Raw genomic sequence first — 22,544 nt, 5'->3', positions numbered from 1 at the left:
CTTACTCTAGGAACAGAAGACAGCTAAACAAGCAGGACCGTTGTTCACTTGTACTTGAGGACGCCCAGAATACTATTGATAGAAGAAACATATGCCTGATAGTGACCATGCAAGAGGTGCTTTCTAAGGTGCAGTAGTTTCTACTTTGGGACATAACATAAAATTGCACCCAATAAATAATCCTACCTTGATAATAAATAGTCTGTTTCAGAAGGGCAAATAGAGTTCTTCCTGATTCTAGCTGATGACCTCCATATGAGCCTAAATGTGAAGAATGGTATCCCTTTTAACTCTTTCATGGCTTATGCAGTCATATGATGGCTTTGATTCTTGGCCTTCATGCTGAGTTCCAGAGTTTTCTTATACATAGTTGACTAGGGTTTAAAAAAAACAAAACCCTAATCTTTTACATTTGCTACCCTTGGATACCAACCATCCCTTTGCTTTTGCATTATGGAAAAGTCACCCTTCCATAATAACTGTTTTCCAAACATGCTTTGTATTTACATGAGATAAACAAGTAAAGAAATTAAAATCATTGCACTGTCATGCTACCCCATGTTGCTGCCAGGAAAATTGAGTAGGATTCAAATGTTAGTCTGTTTCTCCCTGAGGTCGATGTCATTAGGGAAGAAGAGCCTTTGTATATTTTATTGATCAGCACTGTATAGAAAAAAAGAAAGCGAAAAATACCCAGTGGGACACAGAAGAATTCTGAAGAGCAAAGTTGAGAGGAATGTAGTGAAACAGTTTTTTTTAGACTATCCCATGTCTGATTTCCCTGTGATAATGATAAATACCACATTGGACTACTATGCTCTAAATCAGAGGTTCTCAACCTTTTTCTTTCTGAGCTCCTCCCCCCACCCCCAACATGCTATAAAAACTCTTCAGCCCACCTGTGCCACAATAACTGGTTTTCTGCATATAAAAGCCAGGGTGGCATTAGGGGGTAGCAAGCAGGGCAATTGCCTGGGGCCCTATGCCACAGGGACCTCCACGAAGCTACATTGCTCAGGATTCAGCTTCAGCCCCAGGTAGCGGGGCTCAGGGACCTGGGCTTCGGCTTTCTGCCCTGGGCCCCAGCAAGTCTAATTCTGGCCCCTGCTCAAGGCCCCTTAGGGGGCCCTTGGCCCCTCGTTGAGAACCACTGCTCTAAATGTTTCTTTTTCACCTCTGTTGATATCAAAGAAACAAACAGAGGAAGAAAATATACTTTACAGGACCCATTAATGTGAGTTATTGTTTTAAAGAATAGTTTTGAAAAGAGAATAGAACTCTGCAGAAACAATATCACTTTTGAAGAATATGGACAGTAAGTGACACAGATTCTCCCATTCTTCTTAAATACGTGCATGGAATGCCCTCCCTGACTTAATCCACAAGACATGACCCTCTCCTTCAAATCATAGGAACTGTCATACATGATCAGATCAGGGATCTATCTAGTCCAATGTCCTGTCAATGACCACAGTTAGCACCAGGAAAAAACCCTGCATTAGTCAGTTGGGGGATAACCCTTCCCCCCACAAGGTATGATTCCTTCTAGCCCTGCTCAATTCTGAAAAGTGATTATAAAAATAGGATTCCATGTATATGTCTCAAAGATTCTGTATCGAACTTGCTCAGTCCTTGATTTTTTTCCCCTGACAACCCTGCAAACATAATTTTGTACCCCAAGGTCAAACTAGATTCCTAAATTCTCAGGTGCCTTCACCAAGATGCGCCCTGACATATTATGCCCACAGTTACTTCTATCTCAGCAACCCCTGTAGTTGATAACTGAGCAAATCTATAGAATCCGAGGCACAATAAACATAGAATGCTCCATATTTGAGTCCCTTTTCAGAGTAGAACCATATATTAAGATTCTTACTTCCACTTGCCTTCTTTCTCCCAGTTTTATCATGTTTGATAACACAGTGGTCTCCTGGATAGCTTCCTTTTAGATATCATCTGAACAGACCTCAGCTGCCGCCCATTGTCCATCAAAATGTAGATTGAAACTAACAAATTCAGCTTGTTTAGGACCTTTGAAATGAATGATTTTAGTCACCTGGCGCAAGGTTGGATTTCAAACATACTCCAAAGGTGAATGGTCAGGGACTAAGCTTGCAATCTAAAGGCAAACATTTTAAATCACCATTTCTTCTGTCAGTTGGCACTGGACTCATAACAAAAGTATTTCATGATTATGCATTCAAGCCTTTTTACCAGTACGACTACATGAGTTCCTGTATCAGGAAATGCATTGCAAATTACTTATCCCCATTACTTTATTGGCAATCAAGCTTTTAAAATAAAGTTGCAAATAAAACATCTCTGCGCTTACAAGTAGTTTTAGAAAAGAAAATTTGAATTTTGTTTATATCAAACCAGTGGTTACTGTTGTTCTTGGTGAATATCAAAGACCAGCGACCCCGAAGGCTGGCACCAGTTTCATTTAAATGTCAGAATCTACAGACTGCAAATGCTAATCCAAATATTTTTACAGAGAAAATGGAATTGTGTTTGAAAACATAACTATCATTGTTGTTGCTAAACTGCAACCATTTGTTTTTAAAAAAATAACCATAGGAAGACCCATTATCTAGATTAGGTTAGATCAGTGCAGTGCCAAGTAAGTGTAATCACATAGGAAATATAAAAATAGAGAAATAAAAAGGTACTTGGAAAAACAGCTTTTGAAAAAAAAATCTAAATTTTCCAGCTTTTTATTAATTTTAATAGGGAAAAGCAACTATCTGATTATTTATTTCATCTGATTTCTGTGCTGCATTAGGAGGAAACTACCTGTTCTTCCATGGGCTAAAAGTGTTGTCAACAGCAGTCACTGGAAGGTAACCAAACCATAGAACGATTCAACACATAGTTACATGTATTATAAAACAACCAGAAGTATGATGTCCTGGGTGAAATGGGACAATGACACTAGGAAAGTTTTATTTTGGATTGTCGCTTGCTCTCATCCAAGCAAAGTTCTGATGCTTTGTGGAGATGATAGATTGCAATATGAGGTTAAACGGCCCTGTTGCCCTAAAGTACTGGCTTCTGCATGAAGTAACATTGAAACTGATTGGAGAAAGAGCTGCTGTCATGAAATTAGAGGTGTCTGGGGTGTGGGGTGAATATTATATTATCTAGTCCATCTCCCTGTTGATATAGGATTGTTACCTTCATCTCCAAAGAGATAATGGATGGCATGTTCATGCCAAAAATGAAGGAAAAGATGATGGATGTAAAGGCTGTAGAAAAGAAAATAGCAGATTAGGTGAACTCCCCTAACCTGGAGGCAACTTTAATTAACTTGCAAGGAAGACAACGGTAGTGATTTTCTGGAATTAGACCTGACATCACCATAACAACTTATTACCATTTGATCTATCTTCCTTGCTGCATGTTCACAGATAGATCATCTATAAAATAGCTGACTGGTGTTGTACTCTGCAAGATGTTAGAAAAGCAAAGACACTTTTTAGTGCACACTCTGACCTAGGGGCTCAGTACTGCAGTCCATGTACAGGCAAAAATCCAGTGGGCCCCAAAAGAGGAGTCTTTAGCCTACATTTTGCTTTTAGACTTGCTTCTTCTATTAGTAGTATGTGAAGTTACCATTATAAGGCAGGATAGTTGTGCTTTTTCACTCAAAGTTGCTGAGTGTGTAGTACATGTTTCTGTATGTTATTTATGAAGTGCTTTGAGGGTACTTCTGGATAAAATGTGCTGTACTATAAACTAATTTACAGTGATGAGTTTGAGAATACAATGAATGAATGAAAGTTCTGTCTTATTCAGGTTTAATTACAACCTTACTCTCTTAGGAATGGAATACTCCTGTGTCATTGACACTTGTCACTGACATTTGTCACTGCAATCTTTGTTGCAGGGAATGATTCATTCCTCATTATTGTGGCAAAGACTATAATGGAAGCAAGAAATAATACAACTTGAATTCATTCTTGTCGCAGTGAATGTCTACGAAGTGATGTGTTAGATTGTTGACTCATTTCCACTGAACTCCATCTTCCTTGCAACTTTCTCCACTGGGAGTCAAGTACTTTCAGTTAAGAGATGCTGGTGTTCTACATCAAATAATCATGAGTGACCCAACTAGATCTCTTTAACAAATGCTTAAGTTATCAAGAAAAAGGCTTCCAAAGAGTGATAGAAACCAAAACAACAGTCTCACCAGTTTCCAGACAGCTCATCAGAAAACATCTCTTTTGTGCTATTTTAGACAGTTGACAAGAAGGTGTGAGTAACAGTAGGGAGAAATTAGAATTGGGGAAATTAAGTTTAGGTTTTGTAATGACCCAACCATTCCCAGTCTTTATTCAGGCCTAATCTGATGGTATCTAGGATCTACAACCTATCCTGAAGGACAATCCCTCACTCTCACCGACCTTGGGAGACAGGCCGGTCCTTGCTTACAGACAGCCCCACAACCTGAAGCAAATACTCGCCAGCAACCACACACCACACACACCAACCCAGGAACCAAACACTACAAACGCCGGTGCCAACTCTGTCCACATATCTATTCAAGGGACACCACCATAGGACCTAATCACATCAGCCACACCATCTGGGGCTCATTCACCTGCACAGCTACCAATGTGATATATGCCATAATGTGCCAGCAATGCCCCTCTGCCATGTACATTGGCCAAACTGAACAGTCTCTACGCAAAAGAATAAATGGACACAAATCTGACATCAGGATTCATAACATTAAAAAAACAGTAGGAGAACACTTTAATCTCTCTGGTCACTCAATAACAGACCTCAAAGTGGCAACTCTTCAAGAAAAAAACTTCAAAAACAGACTCCAACATGAAGCTGCAGAACTGGAATTAATTTGCAAACTGGATACCATCAGATTAGGCCTGAATAAAGACTGGGAGTGGTTGGGTCATTACAAAACCTACACTTAATTTCCCCAAATCTAATTTCTCCCTACTGTTACTCTCACCTTCTTGTCAACTGTCTGTAATGGGCCACTCTCTTACCACTTCAAAAGTTACTTTTCCTCCCTTGGTATCCTGCTGTTAATTGATTTATCTCGTTAGATTGACTTGGTAAAGCAACCCCCATCCTTTCATGTATTTATACCTGCTCCTGTATTTTTCACTTCATACATCTGATGAAGTGGGTTCTAGCCCATGAAAGCTTATGCCCAAATAAATTTGTTAGTCTCTAAGGTGCCACAAGGACTCCTTGTTGTTTTTGCTGATACAGACTAACACGGCTACCACTGAAACCTGTCACCATTTCTAACCAATATAACTCATACAGGCTCATGTAAGTACGTGCATGCATTGAGAAAATTAACCCCCCGGTTACTGGATAAATAAAACAGTGAAAAGCATATATATCCCAAAAAAATGCAGTTGGTGTATTTTTTCTCATTATAATTCAAACTTTTCAAAAAAAACAGGAGTACTTGTGGCACCTTAAAGACTAACAAATTTATTGTAGCATGAGCTTTCGTGAGCTAAAGCTCACTTCTTCGGATGCATAGAATGGAACACACAGACAGGAGATATTTATACATACAGAGAACATGAAAAGGTGGAAGTATGCATACCAACAGGCAGAGTCTAATCAATTGAGACTCTGCCTGTTGGTATGCATACTTCCACCTTTTCATGTTCTCTGTATGTATAAATATCTCCTGTCTGTGTGTTCCATTCTATGCATCCGAAGAAGTGAGCTTTAGCTCACGAAAGCTCATGCTACAATAAATTTGTTAGTCTTTAAGGTGCCACAAGTACTCCTGGTTTTTTTGCGGATACAGACTAACACGGCTGCTACTCTGAAACCTGTCAAACTTTTCAGGTGATTTCACACTACTTCTATCCAAATCTCTCAGTTAGGAAGCACTGTCTCTAACAGTGTCTTGATATAGGCAAAACCGACAGACTGTCAAGCCTCTGCTTTGCCCATAAAGGGAAATAAATATTCTGAATCTGGAAAAGGCACAGTATTTGTTCACATTTCATTCACAGAGATACTGTTTTTAAGCTTCGGAGTCTAATAACATTTTATACTTCACAGTAAATTACTGATGTATTTATCTCTTAACATTACTTTTACAGTCAGAAGATATGTCCCTGAACCAATTACTTTTTAAATGACACTTTTATTCCATTTTCTCCTGTCTCCTCCCCTGCAGTCTCCAAGAGTATTCTTTAGGAAAAATACCCAGTCAGGCTTAAGTCTTGTTGGTTTACTGATCTTTACAAAGTTGACATGAATTCTATGTCATGGGTTCAAAGCATATTTCCAAAGATATCAGAATCTAGGAACAGGCACATTATGGGCCTGTTGTGACACATCACATTGTATACTCACCAACTCGATATCTTGATACAAATTTGGCTTTTAAAAAAATAAGTCCAGTGACAGCTTTAGCTTTTTTTACTATTCTAGTGTGGCCTTCATGCAATTCTTCCAACAATGTGACTTGCAAGGATTTCATTGTCATCGCACAGAAACCCAACAATATGGAGTCACTCTATTGTGAGTTCATCTTTCCACACTGTGTATGCTCACCATACAAAACATTCACATCGCCCTCTGAAATATGCAGTTTTAATTAATTTAATATAAGAACTGGCTCTTTGTTGCTGCTGCATTCTTCTTGCAGAAATAGGAACTTCTTCCAAAAAAAATCTAAAAATTGGACTTGGCTTTAAAGGATTTGCCACCTCTAATTGCAACTGGGATAATACATCAGCACTTCCATGTTTTCAGATAGATTATACTTATCAGAGATAAGATCCTACCATCAGAGCCTATCTCAGCAGCTGCTAGGTTACAAAGATTAGCATACTCCTCTTCAGGCCAAGAATTTTAACAAGCACCTTCTGGCCTGCTGTCAATGAAAATTTCCTCCTATGCAGAAGTACCTGGAATTTCCTGATTCCAAGAATAATACCCAGAGATTCTTTTTCTAAACAAAGGTTTGTTTAATGTTTTGATTTTGCTTACAGAATCTTTAATTAATTTGTCTTGTTCCCAACAGGCATTTTATGTGGTATGATGGCATCTATACCTACAGGTGGGATACCACATGCTAAAAGTTCTAATCTGGGATTCAAATGTACTGACACCTTGGTACATATTAATAAATTCTTGGTGTGCTCAAATGTCCTATTACCTTCTTCAGTCCGAACCCAGTTACTATTCTTTATTAACAATCATCTCTCTATTTACTACTGTAGATGTGTTAGATAGCAAAGTTCCCAAATAAAATGAATGGCCCCTCTTTATATTAAGGTTCAATTCAGAAATCGCTTATAAGGGGTTAATAAATAATCTTTTAGTAAAGGGTTAATCAGTTAGAGTTTAGCAGGACAGTAGATTGCTTGCAATCATGGCTTATAACTACCTATTACATCTTGTAGTGGTGTGCTTATACCTATCTATAATACATATCACTCATGCCTGTAATATGCTTACAACATCTATTAATCATTTATTAGCCCTGTATAAACCATCTACAAAAGGAACCTTAATATAAAGTGTCACCCAATTAACTAGGGATCTGACTACTGTGGCATGCCTAGGCATAGTTACTGGGTATTTTGGAAACTGCTCCACCTTTTCTTCTGGAAGAGGTTTTAATCCTTCTACTTGCATCATTTATCTTGAGTCTCCTGACTAGAAAAAAGGCATGTTTCTCCTTTAAAAAAAAACAAAACAAAAAAACAATCCTGTAATCCAAACCTTTTGGGTTCTTTTAATATGCATTCCAAACTCCTCAAATAAATTTCCATATTGTCACCTTCATTAGTATGCCATCCAAATGGCTGATCACTTCACTTAAACACTTTCATACTGGATCATTTATATGCCATAATATAGCCAATGTGCTAGCCACTCCAGGGAAAAGCCATATGGAAATAGCCGCATAAGAATATTGATGATCAGATATTTAAAGGCTCTTGATTGTGCTTCACCTACTAATATGCTTAAGGGAAATCTAATTTCATTAATACTGCCCCCTTCTAGCAGTGGAAAAAGATGCTCTGTTTTTAGCACTGGAAATGGATCCACATCTACTTCATAGTTTCTGAAAATGTGGACACTGACATCTTCTTTCTGTATGCCCACAATGGACCAAATTCTAAAGGAGTTTGGTCCATTGTGTGCTTTGCAGGTTCCAAAAATGTCTGGACACCTTGGCTAACCAGTTTTCCTAAAGATTTTGCAACAGTCTCTGCTTTTGGCATATGGCACTGCTCTGGTCTTGATAAATCTGGCATCTCCTGTGCAGCCACATGTGACTTAGCATTTTACCAAAGCCATTACAGGAGAAAGCACTTCAATATAATTTTCATCTAACCTTTCTAGAATATTAGGTATTTTATATACCTTGGATCAGTTTAGGTGTTAAGTGCTTTTAACCATTTATGACCCAATGATGATAAATCTGAATATGTTGTTAAAAAGAAGTCCAGAATATGTTTCTACTCAGATCATTTCCCTAAAACCTCAAATCTTTTGTGCACAAATTTTCAGTACATCATTATTGAAAACACAAATGATAGTTCTGGCATTAATTCCCACTTTAGCTATGTAGTCATGTAAAAGTACATGTACCTATTACTCTGTACTCAGAGTGCCAGGAAATATTAGCTACACAGTCATTTAACAGTACTTGTACCTGTTACTCTGTGCTGATTAGTAGAATGCTCGGAAATATAATGGGCATTTCACCTTCAGCTCTATGTCTGGCAATATGGGTCTTATCTTTTCCTGGCTGTGCAAAGACTGTGCTGCTTCACAAGCTCTTACATAGCACCTACTCTTCAGGTTAGCCCTTTAAAGAGCATGTCACTCTCTCATGTTTCCACGACAGGCATCTAAGAAACTTTTGCCATTGTTTTCCCAAGATGATATGCTGTTTTTTACTGAATGGGTTTTAAACTGCTTGCTTCCAGATTTCTGTGCACTCCTTTTCATTAAATCAAACCTCTCTAGCCCATCTGAATGGCCTAGGCTAGTGCCAAGTCCTTTCTATGTATGGGTTGCAGTAAGCATTCTCAGAGCTCATGGCTTCGCAGAGAGCAGGGTTCTGGTCTCCGTTGTGCTGGTCCCAGGATATTAGAGAGATAGGGTTGGTGAGCCTTTCTTCAGGTCATCTGTGTAAGCTTGAAAGTTCATCACTCTCACCAACCAATAACCAATAAAAGATATTGCCTCACTCACCTTGTCACTACAGGCTACTTAGAGAAACTTACATTCATTGGGCTAAACTGTCTGCTGGTTTAAACTGGTGCAACTCCACTGAAGTCAAGTGCCTCTCACATGCATTGCTTCAAACATCTTTATTTAGGCCAGCTGTAAAGTGGATTTATAATGCTTACCCACCTTTGCAAGGCTCTTTGAGAGCATGGGTATTTGTCTTGTCAGTTATTGAACTTGTTAGAACTTTCTCGCACTGTTTACCAATGTTTGGAGTAATAGGCATGCATATGTAATACCTTAGCTTTGGGTATTGTGTCGCACACACAGACCACAGCATCTGGCCCACATATCGAGTAAGAGTCAGGTACATCAACAGTTCTTTGGCTCAAGTTGTGGAGGCTTGTGCTGAAGGCCCCAGGTTCCATTCCTGCTAACACCCCATGATGGGAGGAGCATTAAACATATCTAACTCATGTAGATGCACAGTGAATGAATATATCTTCTCAGGAATGCACAGCATGAGGCAAGACTGCACAGGATCCTTTGTCTAATACGTGTTGTAGGTTATGTGTGGTGTAAACACCCATCTCTTTAGGTATGTGGAAAATGACGTTCCAGAAGGACGTAGCCAAACAGTTATTAGATTGTCAATAACTTGCAAAAACATTAATAACATGACAAGCACCTATAAATCCTTTAAAATCTGGAGACTCTTCTATTCCATTTATTTAATTTTTAATGGCCAAAAATCCATATTGCTATGCCTAGGATAGATGCACAAATCCATATTTAGACACCTAAACAAGAGACTTGAATTTCAGGGGTGCTGGATACCTATAACTCTCAATGAAATTTAATGGAAGTTGAGTCACGTTAAGCACCTAACTCTGAAAATCTTACCAGCTCTTTAAGAGGCCTAACTTTAGGTGCCAATTTTGAAAATGTTGGCCTATGATGTTCTTTTTCCTTTATGTAGGCAAATGAACAATGTCAAAACACAAAGTCACTGACCCACACACTCACCTACACAGGGAAATTCCAAACACAAGTACAAAGGAAAACATATTTCAACATAACCAGGATCAAGATAACAGAAATTATACAGAAAAAGCCTCTACCATCCAAGGGACAGAGTTAAGGTTGTTGTGATGTGATGTAATGTAATGTGCATTTCTTTATCTTGATCACAATAATATGTTTGTGGTTTTTAGTATGTGAGTAAGGTAAGATTTATGATGCTCTAAACATTCCATTTCTTTGCTTTTAGTATTTAGGTTTTGTAAGCGATGTGCTAAGTATGTACACTGTTGTCTCTAAACAAGTGTAAAACAAAGTGTTTTGGTTTTGGAATATTAGTGAGACACTGACAACTCTTAGAGGGCCTAATCTAAAGCACATTGAAGTCATAGGGCATCTTTCCATAGACTTCAGCACGAACTGGATCAGACCTATAGAGCAGTGGACTATATAATATCTAAAATAATCCTTCATTTCTCCTTGGGTACTTATGATGGGGTGTCCACCCCATACAGGATTAGAAGGGGTTAAAGTGGCCAGGTAGACCAATTAACTCCACAGGCTGCACCTGGAGGGAGAGTCAGGGAGCAGGGAATTGATGGTGAGCAGACTCAGCTGTACAGAAATAAATGGGGCCTATAAACCCCAGGAGCTGAGAACAGACAGAGTGGCTGGGGAAAAGGGCAGTCACTCCCTTGGAAGAGGGAGGAAGAAGTTGGTTTGGAGCTGATACTCTCAGAGAAGGAGGGAACAAGACAGAGTAGGAAGCAGTCCAGAGAAGGCGCAGTGAGGGCTGAGAGGATAGAGCCCAGAACTGCTGAGTTGAGGGTCCCTGGATTGGAACGCAGAGTACAGGGCAGGCCCAGGTTCCCTTACCGGCCACTGGGCAAGTGGCATCATCAGGGCAGCACAGGAGAAGACTGCCTGAGACTATTTCTATAGAACCGTGGTTCCCAAACTGGGGTTCAAGAACCCCTGGGGGCAGGGCGGCTCCAGGCCCCAGCACGCCAAGCGCGTGCTTGGGGCGGCATGCCACAGGCGGCACTCTGCCGGTCGCTGGGAGGGCGGCAGGCGGCTCTGGTGGACCTCCCGCAGGCATGCCTGCGGCGAGTCCGCTGGTCCCGCAGCTGGGGTGGAGCATCCGCAGGCATGCCTGCGGGAGGTCCACCGGAGCCGCGGGACCAGTGGACCTTCCACAGGCACGTCTGCGGGAGGTCCACTGGAGCCGCGGGACCGGCAACCGGCAGAGCGCCCCCCGCGGCATGCCGCCATGCTTGGGGCGGCGAAATCGCTAGAGCCGCCCCTGCCTGGGGGTTCACAAAATGTTACAGGGGGTTCTCAGGAAAAAATTCCCTAATGGCAGACAGAGCTGTCCCTAGGGACCCTGGGCAGCACAGGGCCAGCAGCCCGGAGCCCCAGACTTCCAAGAGCTAAGAGGATCAAAGCATGTATATCTATCACACTGAGGAGATTTAAACTTCAAGACTCCTTATAAGAAAGGGAAGTGGATATTTTTTGCTGTTTTTAAAATTAAATAGGCAGCTAGTATTGTTTTTTTTAATTATTATGACAAACAAGTTTAAGCTTTGTTGTAACGTGCATCGTTTGTCTGGACTGCTCAAGACCTGAATGCTTGTGTAGGAGGAACTCTTTGAGTTGGCTTCTTGAATATCTTCATGTTGTTTCACATCTGATACTCCTTGATGAAAGATAGAAGCCTTGTCTTATAACAGGCTTATTCAAAGTGATACAAGCTACCAAAGTGAGATCTTGGAAGAGTGTTGCCATTTTCATAATGTAATAAAAATACTGTAATGATAAGTAAGAACATAAGAATGGCCCTACTGGGTCAGACCAAAGGTCCATCTAGCCCAGTATCCTGTCTTCCGACAGTGGCCAGTGCCAGGTGCCCCAGAGGGAATGAACACAACAGGTAATCATCAAGTGATCCATCCCCTTTCACTCATTCCCAGCTTCTGGCAAACAGAGGCCAGGGACACTTAATACATAGTGTGTAATAAGCATGTCATAAAAACAAATTTTATATTTCCAAGATCACTGCTTTTATAATTTATACTCAGGCAAACGAGAAAAATCCCTGGAAATATTCATTTGTAGGAGGAGGTTTGTGAGACTTGACTTTTTAGTGAAAGGGGTTCACAGGTTATTAAAGTTTGGGAACCACTGCTATAGAAGGACTGTAGGTAACCCCGGAAGGGAGAATCATGAAGAGGATGCTGCAGTTCCTGGAGTGAGGCGGGTCCACAGGGTGAGAGGACAACAGGAGAGGCACCCCCTGAAGAGGGCGCACCAACTGGCAGAGCTAATCCACAGGATGGCCAGCAGGAGGTGCCGCTGTGGTGAGTAGACCCTGTGACAGTCTTGTATCTCAGTGGTCACTAAATGACTTATGCTGCCAACTATCCAGAGCAAACGTGAATTAACTTTGGAAACATCTCCCATCTTCCTTGAAAAGTTTGCAACACAGCCAGTGACTTTGTATTATTTAAGCAAATTAATCATTATAGTGACCCTCTGATTGTTTCTGTTATGAAAAATTCATGATACTAAATGTGGAACTTGAGAGGGTTTTTATTATTTATTAACAAGACTTGGCCCTCTCTTACCTATCTTTGTCAGCATTAGTAATCACCCACATGAAATGCCTGTTTTGCTCATAATGCCAGAATCCTCTAAAATTGCGACTGCAGGTAAGTGATAGCATTTATCATTCCCTAATCTTCAGTGTAAATCAGGAATTCAATTTTCAACCACATAAGATATAAGAGGGAGTTGAAAGCCAAAATACAAGTAGGACCATGTATCACAACTTCTGATGAGTTGAAAGTGGAGGACAAGTGGAATGAAAATTCATTCTTGTGGATTACAGCTCTTGTGCAGTCTGATTCCTTCTCATAATTTAGAATAACATTAATGTTCCCTTTATCTTTACTCTGGGCTGTTGAGAAGATGCAGAGCTTGTCTGTCAAGTTTAGTCTTGTTTTAAGACTATTATCTAAAAGCAGTAGGAAAGCCATAAAATAGATCTTTGATCCCTTCAAATACAAACAAAATACTATGAGAGAGCCCAGGACCTGTATTTTTTTCACACCTAGGAAATTACCCTGCATAGGCCTGTCAGGTGTAGTGCAAACATTCACCCGGGGGAGAGGGGGCGTTAAGAGAGGAAAATGGAGGGTGGAGGCTCCAAAGTGTTCTGCATTTACCTTACTTTAAATGAATGGAAGTTTCACCATTGACCTCACTGGGAGCAGTGCATTCAATGCTGGGCCTTCTTGAAAATTCTACCTTACAAACTGCATGTCAAAGGAGTTGTACATGGGCTTGCCAGAAATGAGTTGCTGTATCTAACTCCTCTTCAGTAGATTGCCTGGAACTATGAAATCAGGGCATCATTGTAGTGATGGTTTGTACAGGCCCCATTTAGTGGTTGTCAAGGAGAAAGTAAACACTCTCCCTGAGCAGAATGTTTACAACAGTGCAGGGATTGCAGGGGTGGGATATGTCCAGGCCTCACTAAAACAAACTGCTCTGTCAGGAAAGGCTGGCTTGTGTTCATCCTCAGCATTTGGCTGGACGTAGGAACCACACCAATTGGGAAGTTGGAAGCAGCTTGCTGGGAGCAGCCTTGTTGCCTTTGTTTATGGCTCTCTGACTGCAACAAGGCATTTATCTAGAACATTTGGATGAGCCCCGTAAGTCCCCAGTTATTTTTGTTTGTTCTTCCCCTGGCTTCAACCAAGCTGACTTGTCACACTGTTAAATCAGTGAGCAAGCCAACGTGTAAGGATATTTGGGTGCCTAGAGGAGTATTTCCAAAATGGTACATGCAGTTTTAGCAGTAGCGCTTCCATATATTGAGATCACAGGTTTGAGTGAAACACCGCACGCTGCTTTCGACAGTTTAATCTGTAAGATATTTTCATTTGTGTTTTTGGTGAGTTTCCTTTGAGATTCCCTTTATTTCTTCAGCTCTCTGCATCCCTGCCCCCTCTATATCCTCACTCATCCTGCCCCACATTTTTGGACTCCAGTATTGCAATAACCTCCTCTGGCCAGAAGGACTAAATACAGCTGCTAGTGGAGCCTGTCAACATCTCTCCAGCTACCACCCGGAAGGGAAAAAATTGCCAACGTGAAAAGCATTCCCTCTTCATAAAGGAATGAACACATACTAGGCTTTATCCTGATCTCACACCATTGTAAGTTAGGAGTAAAGGCAATGAAGTTAAACCAGTGAAGTAGTCTGTCTCTCTGTCTCCACAAGGCTCCCAGCCTCTGTTCCTCAGGGGCCTAGGACCCAAACTCTGATCCTTTGTTTTATAGTACAATACAATGACAGACTCCCAGGCTTAAGGCCAATCTACTTCTTTGTAGTCCATGGGAATTTGGCCATTGTCTTCAGTGGGACAGTTTTACATGACAGATTTACCATTCATTGTAGAAGCAAACCAGGGGCGGGGGGGAAAGTTTGGACCAGTTCAGTAAAACATACAGGAACTTTTGGGATTTCTGTGACTAAGTGGCTTTCCACACTCAGAAGCCAGACACGTTGGTGTTTCTACATGTTACATCCCCTTTTGAAATGGTATGGTGCCACAGCCAGTTCTTCTGGATATATTTGCCTCTCCAAATGTTCCTAACACCCAGTGATATGAGCAACTGAACAGAAGGTGGAGAATAAACTCCTGAGAGACTATTTACAACTTTAAACTATTTTCACTCAGGAATAATTAACAATTGTGATTATCCCATTAATATTAACTGCCTAACTGTAATGTGGAAAGTGGATTGTCAGCTTGACATTTAAAGGGCATGCAAAAAGTTAAAAACTGGACGTTTCTAAAAGCAAAGATCAATAGTTTTTTTAAGTAAAGTTAGAAAATAACTAGTGTAACTTTTTAAAGGGCATTAGGAAGTTCTGAGCTTCAAGAAACATGGCTGGGCTGCCAATACATTTGGTATCAGTAATCAAGTGATATTATAATAACAGAGCAGCCTCACCCAGTTTTTGATTATTCCACTATAAGTTGGTCTCCTAGACCAGTGGTCCCCAACGCAGTGCCTGCAGGCACAATGGCGCGCACCGGGGCATCTATGTGCGCCTGCGTACTGGCTGGCGGACAAGCATCTGCCGAAATGCCGCCGAAAAGCGACATCATCAAGAAGCGTGGCCACCAAAATGCCACCGAAAAGCGGCATCACCAAGAGGAGCCACTGCCGAAATGCCGCTGATTTTCGGTGGCAATGCCTCTTGATGACACTACTTTGGCGGCATTTCGGCGGCGATGCCTCTTGACGTTGCCGTTTCTCGGCAGCATTTTGGCGGATGCTTGTCCGCTGGCCATGGTCCTCAGTGGCTCGTTGTCCGGCGCCTGCCACCTGGAAAAAGTTGGGGGCCACTGTCCTAGACTCTCTGGAGTCTAAGGTAATTTTCTGCAGCTCCAGACACAGTAGAGCATTTATCCTGATGTATAACCCATTTGAGACACTCCTGCTAGTGTGACTGTTGGGATAGTTGAATACAAAAGTACATACATTTGGTTATTGTACATTAGTCAGTTGATCTCTGTTCAAAGCTCTCTAAGAGCCAGATTGCGGCAGGCTCTTTTCCCAATACAAGAGCCATTCTCCCCTTGCCAGGGCCGCCCAGAGGATTCAGGGGGCCTGGGGCAAAGCAATTTCGGGGGGCCCGTTCCATAAAAAAAAGTTGCAATACTATAGAATACTATATTCTCATGGGGTCCCCTGTGGGGCCCGGGGCAAATTGCCCCACTTGCTCCTCTCCCCCCCGGGCAGCCCTGCCCCTTGCTCACTGCTCGTGCTGTCATGGCACTGTGACTGCTCCCTGCCAGCACTCTTGTGACACAGCCATCTCTGATGAGGTGGGGAGGGCAGGCAGGGCCTTAGCTCCATCTCTGCCCACAGTGGCTAGCTCAGGGAGGGCTTTGCACCCTGCTAAAGTACAGTACAATTACTAGTATCAGAGGGGTAGCCGTGTTAGTCTGGTTCTGTAGAAGCAGCAAAGAATCCTGTGGCACCTTATAGACTAACAGACATTTTGCAGCATGAGCTTTCGTGGGTGAATACCCACTTCTTCAGATGCAAGTCTTGCATCTGAAGAAGTGGGTATTCACCCACGAAAGCTCATGCTGCAAAACGTCTGTTAGTCTATAAGGTGCCACAGGATTCTTTAGTACAATTACTGCGCTCTCTCTAAGAGACACTGTAAATACATAAAGCTGCAACACAAATGAAGGTGATTGGCAGGTCTGTTCAAGGGATTGCCACAGGCTTGATTGCCCCTGGGGTTCTACCCAGGCAAGTGTCACCCATGCCTATTTGGTATGATGCTGCTCTGTTCCACTCTAGGGGCACCCAGACAATCTCGAGATTGATGAGTCTGCTACAGCCGTGGCTAAGAGCCACGTGGCTTTTAGTTCGTGCATCAGCAGCTCATACACTGAGCTTCAGAGGTCCTAGGTTCAGTCCCTCTGATGACTGGCATCTGTCAGTGTTACACAAGCTGGCAGAGCCCAAGAAGTAGGTCCCTCAGCACAGAAAAACTGACAAGACAAGAGGTTGTAGCTGTGCAAGACAATCCACAAATGCGTTCTTCCAGAGGGCCTGGAGCCAGCCAGCATAAATCCTTGACAGTCTCCACTAGGGTGACCAGATGTCCCGATTTTATAGGGACAGTCCTGATTTTTGGGTCTTTTTCTTATATAGGCTCCTGTTACCTCCCACCCCCTGTCCCGATTTTTCACACTTGCTGTCTGGTCACCCTAGTCTCCATATGTGGGACTGCTATGGCACCCAGATTGTACTTTCAAACTGCCCTCCTCTCGCTGGACCCCCTTAGAAGGACAGCAATGGAGGTATCCTCCCTCAGGTGCAGCTGCTCCCATTTGATCAAGATGTTGCCAGCTGCATTCCATCCCTATTCCACACCAGCAGGGGTGAATCAAGCCTCAAGCATGCGCAGGCAGTGGGTGGAGTACAGTGGTAGAACTCTTGGTAGCTCTTACAATGCCTGACTGCGTTTTGTCTGGCTCCCGGCAGTGTTGTTAGTTCCTTTAAAGCTCATGCATCGATTTGAAAATTTTAAAATATCTACATGGCCTTTAATTTCACAGCATTATTTTTTCAAGCTATAGCTTACTGTTATTTTAAGTGTCAATAGTGTGCTGGGTGCTATATTAAAAAAATAGTCCCCACCCCCAAGAGCCTACACTATCATTTCATGTTCATGTTACCATGTTCGTCAACATGGACTGAATTAAAACATGTTCAGATTGAATTGAGAACTGCTGTCAACTGGAGATTGGCAGTTAACTTCTTTGACCTCACTATGGGGGGTCTGGTGATGCCAGCGCTGATATTAGCACCAGAAGAGGGTGGGGAAAGTTACAAGGCAGCATGTCTGAGGAATCAAAACCTATTTCTAAAGTTAAACTCTTTGCTAGGCAATAAAAGAGACATGGACAGGAAAGGGGACTAGAATATCTTGTTAGGCATCACACGATAGTTTTGTGGGAATCCTGAAGTCCTTCATTTCTAAGCACCACTGTTTCATCTCAACTTCCTCTTCCCCCCAAAATAGGACAGTAAATATTACTGTAGATTAATTCTCAGAGTTACTTGATCAATTTGGGATGCACCCCTTATAATTTCTCATAGTCTTGCTTGATAGTTACAGTAACCCTCTGTTATGTTCACTTTGAACCTCTTCTACAATGCATATTTAAACTCAAGAGCATAAAAAGAATTGGCATACTACCAATGCATCAGGGCCGGTTCCAGGCACCAGCGAACGAAGCAGGTGCTTGGGGCGGCCAATGGGACGGGGCAGGGGTGGCACGTCCAGGTCTTTGGCAGCATTCAGTGGTGGGTCCCTCAGTCCCCCTCGGAGCAAAGGACCTGCCGCCCAATTGCCACCGAGGAATGAAGCGGTGAGGTTGAGCTACCGCTGAAGTGCCACTGATCGCGGCTTTTTTTTTTTCCCCCTTCACTGCTTGGGGCGGCAAAAAAGCCTGAGCTGGCCCTGCAATGCATGATAGAATTACTAAGTTAGCACACCTATGTGTGTCTGCAAAGAGAAACATCAAATAAAAATCCACCTTGATGTGCCCTTGGATTGCAAAAGCCTTCTAATGTAGCCTGTGTCATGATTTATAACAATGACTCATAATGTGGCGTTATATTTAATATGATGTAACTCTGATGCAAGATGTCATTCACAGAACTGCAATGTCAGAGAGAGAGGGAGAGAGAGAGCAATTTGATAATGTCCTTGCCTCTGACTCAGAATGAAAATCTTTCAGTCAAATCACCAAAATTTCTAGGCCCTTTCATACCTACTTTGCTATTTTAGCAATTATACTGGTAGAAATTTATTTTTTCCCCCTGGGCCATAACTACCTCTCAGTAGTGGGAGTTACCTGCAATCATTTAAGTACCTCTGTATGTGGGAAGTCTAATTTGCTAACTGAGGATTCAATCCCACAGTTGTTCCATGTATGGGATTCCCATGCAGTTAGTGGAAATTCTAAGAGCAGATCATTAGTAGGATCATGCCTACAGATTAACAGGAGCTTTATCTCCATTTTCTGACGCAGCTGTTATGAATTCTCCTACAATTCTCCCTATGCTGCTTGCTTCTCACTGTGGTAAATCAGCATTTCAGGACATACTAATTCATTGAAGCAAGGGACACCTGATGTGACGTGTCTCAGTTATGGGACAGAGCTACAGGAACCATCTTAGCAGAGACAAGACATGTCGGACAAATGAACTACGGCTTCTAAGGTTGATTGGGACATTTTTCAGGGTGCATGCAAAAATCCCTTCCAGGACTGTAATTTGTAATTTCCATCTTGGGTAGATATTCATGCCCTAATTTGGATTGAGCTAGTGCACTAAAAATAGCAGTGTATCCTGGGCGGTGCCGTGGGCTAGATTGCAATTACTTAATTAGGAGGGCCTAGAGGGGATTTTACTCAGGTGGCTCACCTGTACCAATGCAGCTATACTGCTAGCATGTGTATGTCCACCCAAACTGGGAATTATACCTCCAGCTGCAATGTAGATGTTCCCTAAAAAGAGTTTCTGGGAATTCCAGTACTGCACTACAGGAGCAACTGTTGAAGAAATTGGGAGAACTTCTGCTTGCACAGGTCAGAAGGAAAAGTAGAAATACAAATGAAAACTGTTTATCCCTTCACTCAAGCAGATAAACCTTTGTACATACTGTAGATACATGAGACCAGTTGCTGACAACCATGGTCAGTACTGGGTCTATTTCCTAACATAGATGGGATTAGAGACCAGGAACACATTATACAGATTGATTCTACATGGAGGCACTCATTATATTACCCTGGGTCTGAATGTTACTGCTTTATGTGCATCAGAGTTCATTAGCTATTACACTAGTGAGACACTCTCAGGAGAAGGAGGCTGAGAAATTAAAATCAGAATAAACTAAAAAATGCATGGTAAAAATCAACAACTACACGTGAAGTACCTACCTATACTTACTAAAGTTCTTCTCTCGTTACTCTTCTCACTTAATCAGTCTCAATCATGCTTGCTGAAACCCAGCTGATAACTCTCTTATCCTGTCTGCACTAGCAGTTAAACTGTTGTCAATAGGCTGTTCCGGAGAACCAATTGCTGACAACTATTGTCAGCAGTAGGTAAGTCTCCTAGAGTAGACCGGGTTATTCCTAGTATTTGGAATCTCTTGGAAAAAGAGCCCCAAAAATATACGGATCTCAGATATTCCTTGAGTGCTGCCTGTTGACACACAACATGCCAATCTTTTCTGTGTCCAAGTTCAGCATTTAAAATCAGCAATCTCTCCCACTTTGATGCAAGCCCTCAATTAGTGCTTGCTGTAGAATGGAACAGGTGACGAAAACATTGTGATCCCTCACAGATATATGAGAGCAAAGCCTGATTTCTGTACTAAACACAGTCATTAGCTCTTCGTTCTCTACTCGTTTGTGGACATGCAATAACACCCTCCCAGGCTTGTGTTGGTCTCCACCCCACTGGATCATTAAAGATTTCAAATAAGATATAGTTCGGCACTCTGAGGGTTTCAGTAACAGGCATATAAATATCTCCATATCAGATTAGATTCTGAGCCTGCTGGAGACATGGCAGTTTGCCAAACATAGCACACACCACAGCTCTTCCAGATAGTAACACAAACACAGTGAAACTTCCCAGGTTCCATTTTTTTAGGACACACAAATGTGTGCATACAAATTAGACATACAGTCATCGTGATTGTGTGCACAAAGGCAGGAAGAACATTGTGTGCTGCACATCTCAGAGACACAACACAAAGCTCACCGCCTAGCGAGACAAGAGGCAAGGGCATGACTGCCATGTTACACTGTGCCTCTGCCTTGGCTGGCTCCAGGACTTCTACAACCCCTGTACTCTGCCACAGCAACATACATACGGCTATAGTGGGGCCCAAAATCACATCACAGGACCCAGATGTCTAATACATTTTTAAAAAGCAACAAAGAGTCCTGTGGCACCTTATAGACTAACAGAAGTATTGGAGCATAAGCTTTCGTGGGTGAATACCCACTTCGTCAGATGCATGTATTCACCCGCAAAAGCTTATGCTCCAATACTTCTGTTAGTCTATAAGGTGCCACGGGACTCTTTGTCACTTTTTACAGATCCAGACTAACACGGCTACCCCTCTGATACTTAATACATTTTTGTCTATATAATTCTGAAAACCTGGGCCCTGTAACTATAATATGCAATGTTTGGCATGCTTTGCCCCATCCTTCAGCTGTGCACTAGTGATGCTTTCCTAAAACAATCCCCAGTGCCAAACAAGCTAACAGTCAGGCAGATTTCAGTAAGCCATTTTAAGCTTTTTTTTCTGCCAGCCCTGAGCTGCACCAGTTATGTGTAAATGAGCCTCTCCGTGAACCAGCTCTTGCAAGATACAACAAAAAAGGTGGAAATCCACATATAATGGCCCCATTTCCTCTCTTATCATTGACTTCAGTGGAGTTACACTGATGTAACAGAGTAAATGTAACCCTACATGTTAAAAAAGCTGGTGGAATATAAAGCTGGTGGAATATCATCTGCTGTAAGGAGCCTAGCAGCCAAGAGGCTGAGTCTCAGAGCACTGGAGCCTAGTGTAGGGATTGTTAAAATCAAGCTCTTTGAACAGTTACTCTCTGAGATAAGTTCAGGAAACATTAATATTTCTGTTGTGGTAACAACTTAGTGTTCTGAGAGATCATCTCTGCACTGGAGTGCCAGACCCAGGCATCTGGAACACTGAAAAAAGAAAATGTTAACATAACCTCTCTAGCTTTCAACGGGAATAAGTCTGAGGAAGGCTATGCTGTTGCTTGTGACAGAAACAGTCATTCTTTTTCAAGGCCCAAATGCTGTGGTCTTGTGATCTCTCAGAGCCCTAATTATTGTTACTGCAACAGAAATATTAGTGTCTTCAATCCACTTTCCACTTCAAGCTACTCAAATCTGTGCTAAATCACACCAAGACAAAGACAAAGCCACCACTTACAGGCTGGCTGAAAAATTCCATTGAAGTGCCAACAGTGGAGAAAGTGAAATAAAGAGCTCAGAAAGCATGGGGAATTATTTTAACTCAAGGGGCTGGAGCAGGGGCCAAGATGGGGCTGTAGGACAGTGAATTACTATGTTCAAGAGCCCTTCTACTCTGGAAAGTAACTGTGTATCAATAACAGAACTGTTTGCTGAGTTCCATTCAGTTACACTGTGCAAACCGAGCAAAGGCCATGGGGCTGCACAGGTGTCACTGAGGCCATTATTTGGGGAACCACTCTGTTGATGATGCACCTGTAGGAACAGACTCCAGCTCACTGTCCTTAGCTCGCTTGCTCTGTAATACTTAACGGTAGTAAAAAAGCAGTAAAAAAATCACTGACCACCAAAGTCAGCAGAGAGGAGTCTAAACTACAGGGAGCAGATCTGTTCAATAAGAAGGTGTTTTTACACCGTTGCTTTTCAGAGTAGGGCCACACTCATGCATAGTAATTTAATGTCCTATGGGCCAGAGATCCTGGCCCCTTTGTGCCACTAGCTAGTGTAAAGACCCACATTGGGCAATTTCTAGCTAGCACAAGTTAGAGTGCTCCGAGGCTGCTCTCAGGTACCCTGGGGACCAAACCAGCTCACAAGGAACTAAGGAGCACACTGGTGGCCCTCTACACCGGTCCTGTGCTGAGCACAGCTCTGCTGGACAGGAGTGCCAGGGCCTCCATCTTTGCCACACACCA

General features: G+C 42.2%; 1 protein-coding gene and 1 long non-coding RNA gene across 6 annotated transcripts in view; one reads left to right on the top strand and one right to left on the bottom strand.

Moving 5' to 3' along the window:
• The window catches only part of LOC123374781, a 279,950-nt gene that overhangs the window by 233,681 nt on the left and 23,725 nt on the right, over positions 1–22,544 (top strand). The gene's annotated exons all lie outside the window — the stretch shown is intronic.
• Positions 1–22,544, bottom strand: part of WNT7A (Wnt family member 7A) — a 52,511-nt gene that overhangs the window by 10,345 nt on the left and 19,622 nt on the right. The gene's annotated exons all lie outside the window — the stretch shown is intronic.

The sequence above is a fragment of the Mauremys mutica genome, chromosome 7 (genome assembly GCF_020497125.1).
Source record: "Mauremys mutica isolate MM-2020 ecotype Southern chromosome 7, ASM2049712v1, whole genome shotgun sequence".
NCBI lineage: Eukaryota > Metazoa > Chordata > Testudines > Geoemydidae > Mauremys > Mauremys mutica.
This window is presented reverse-complemented; position numbering and strand designations above follow the sequence as displayed.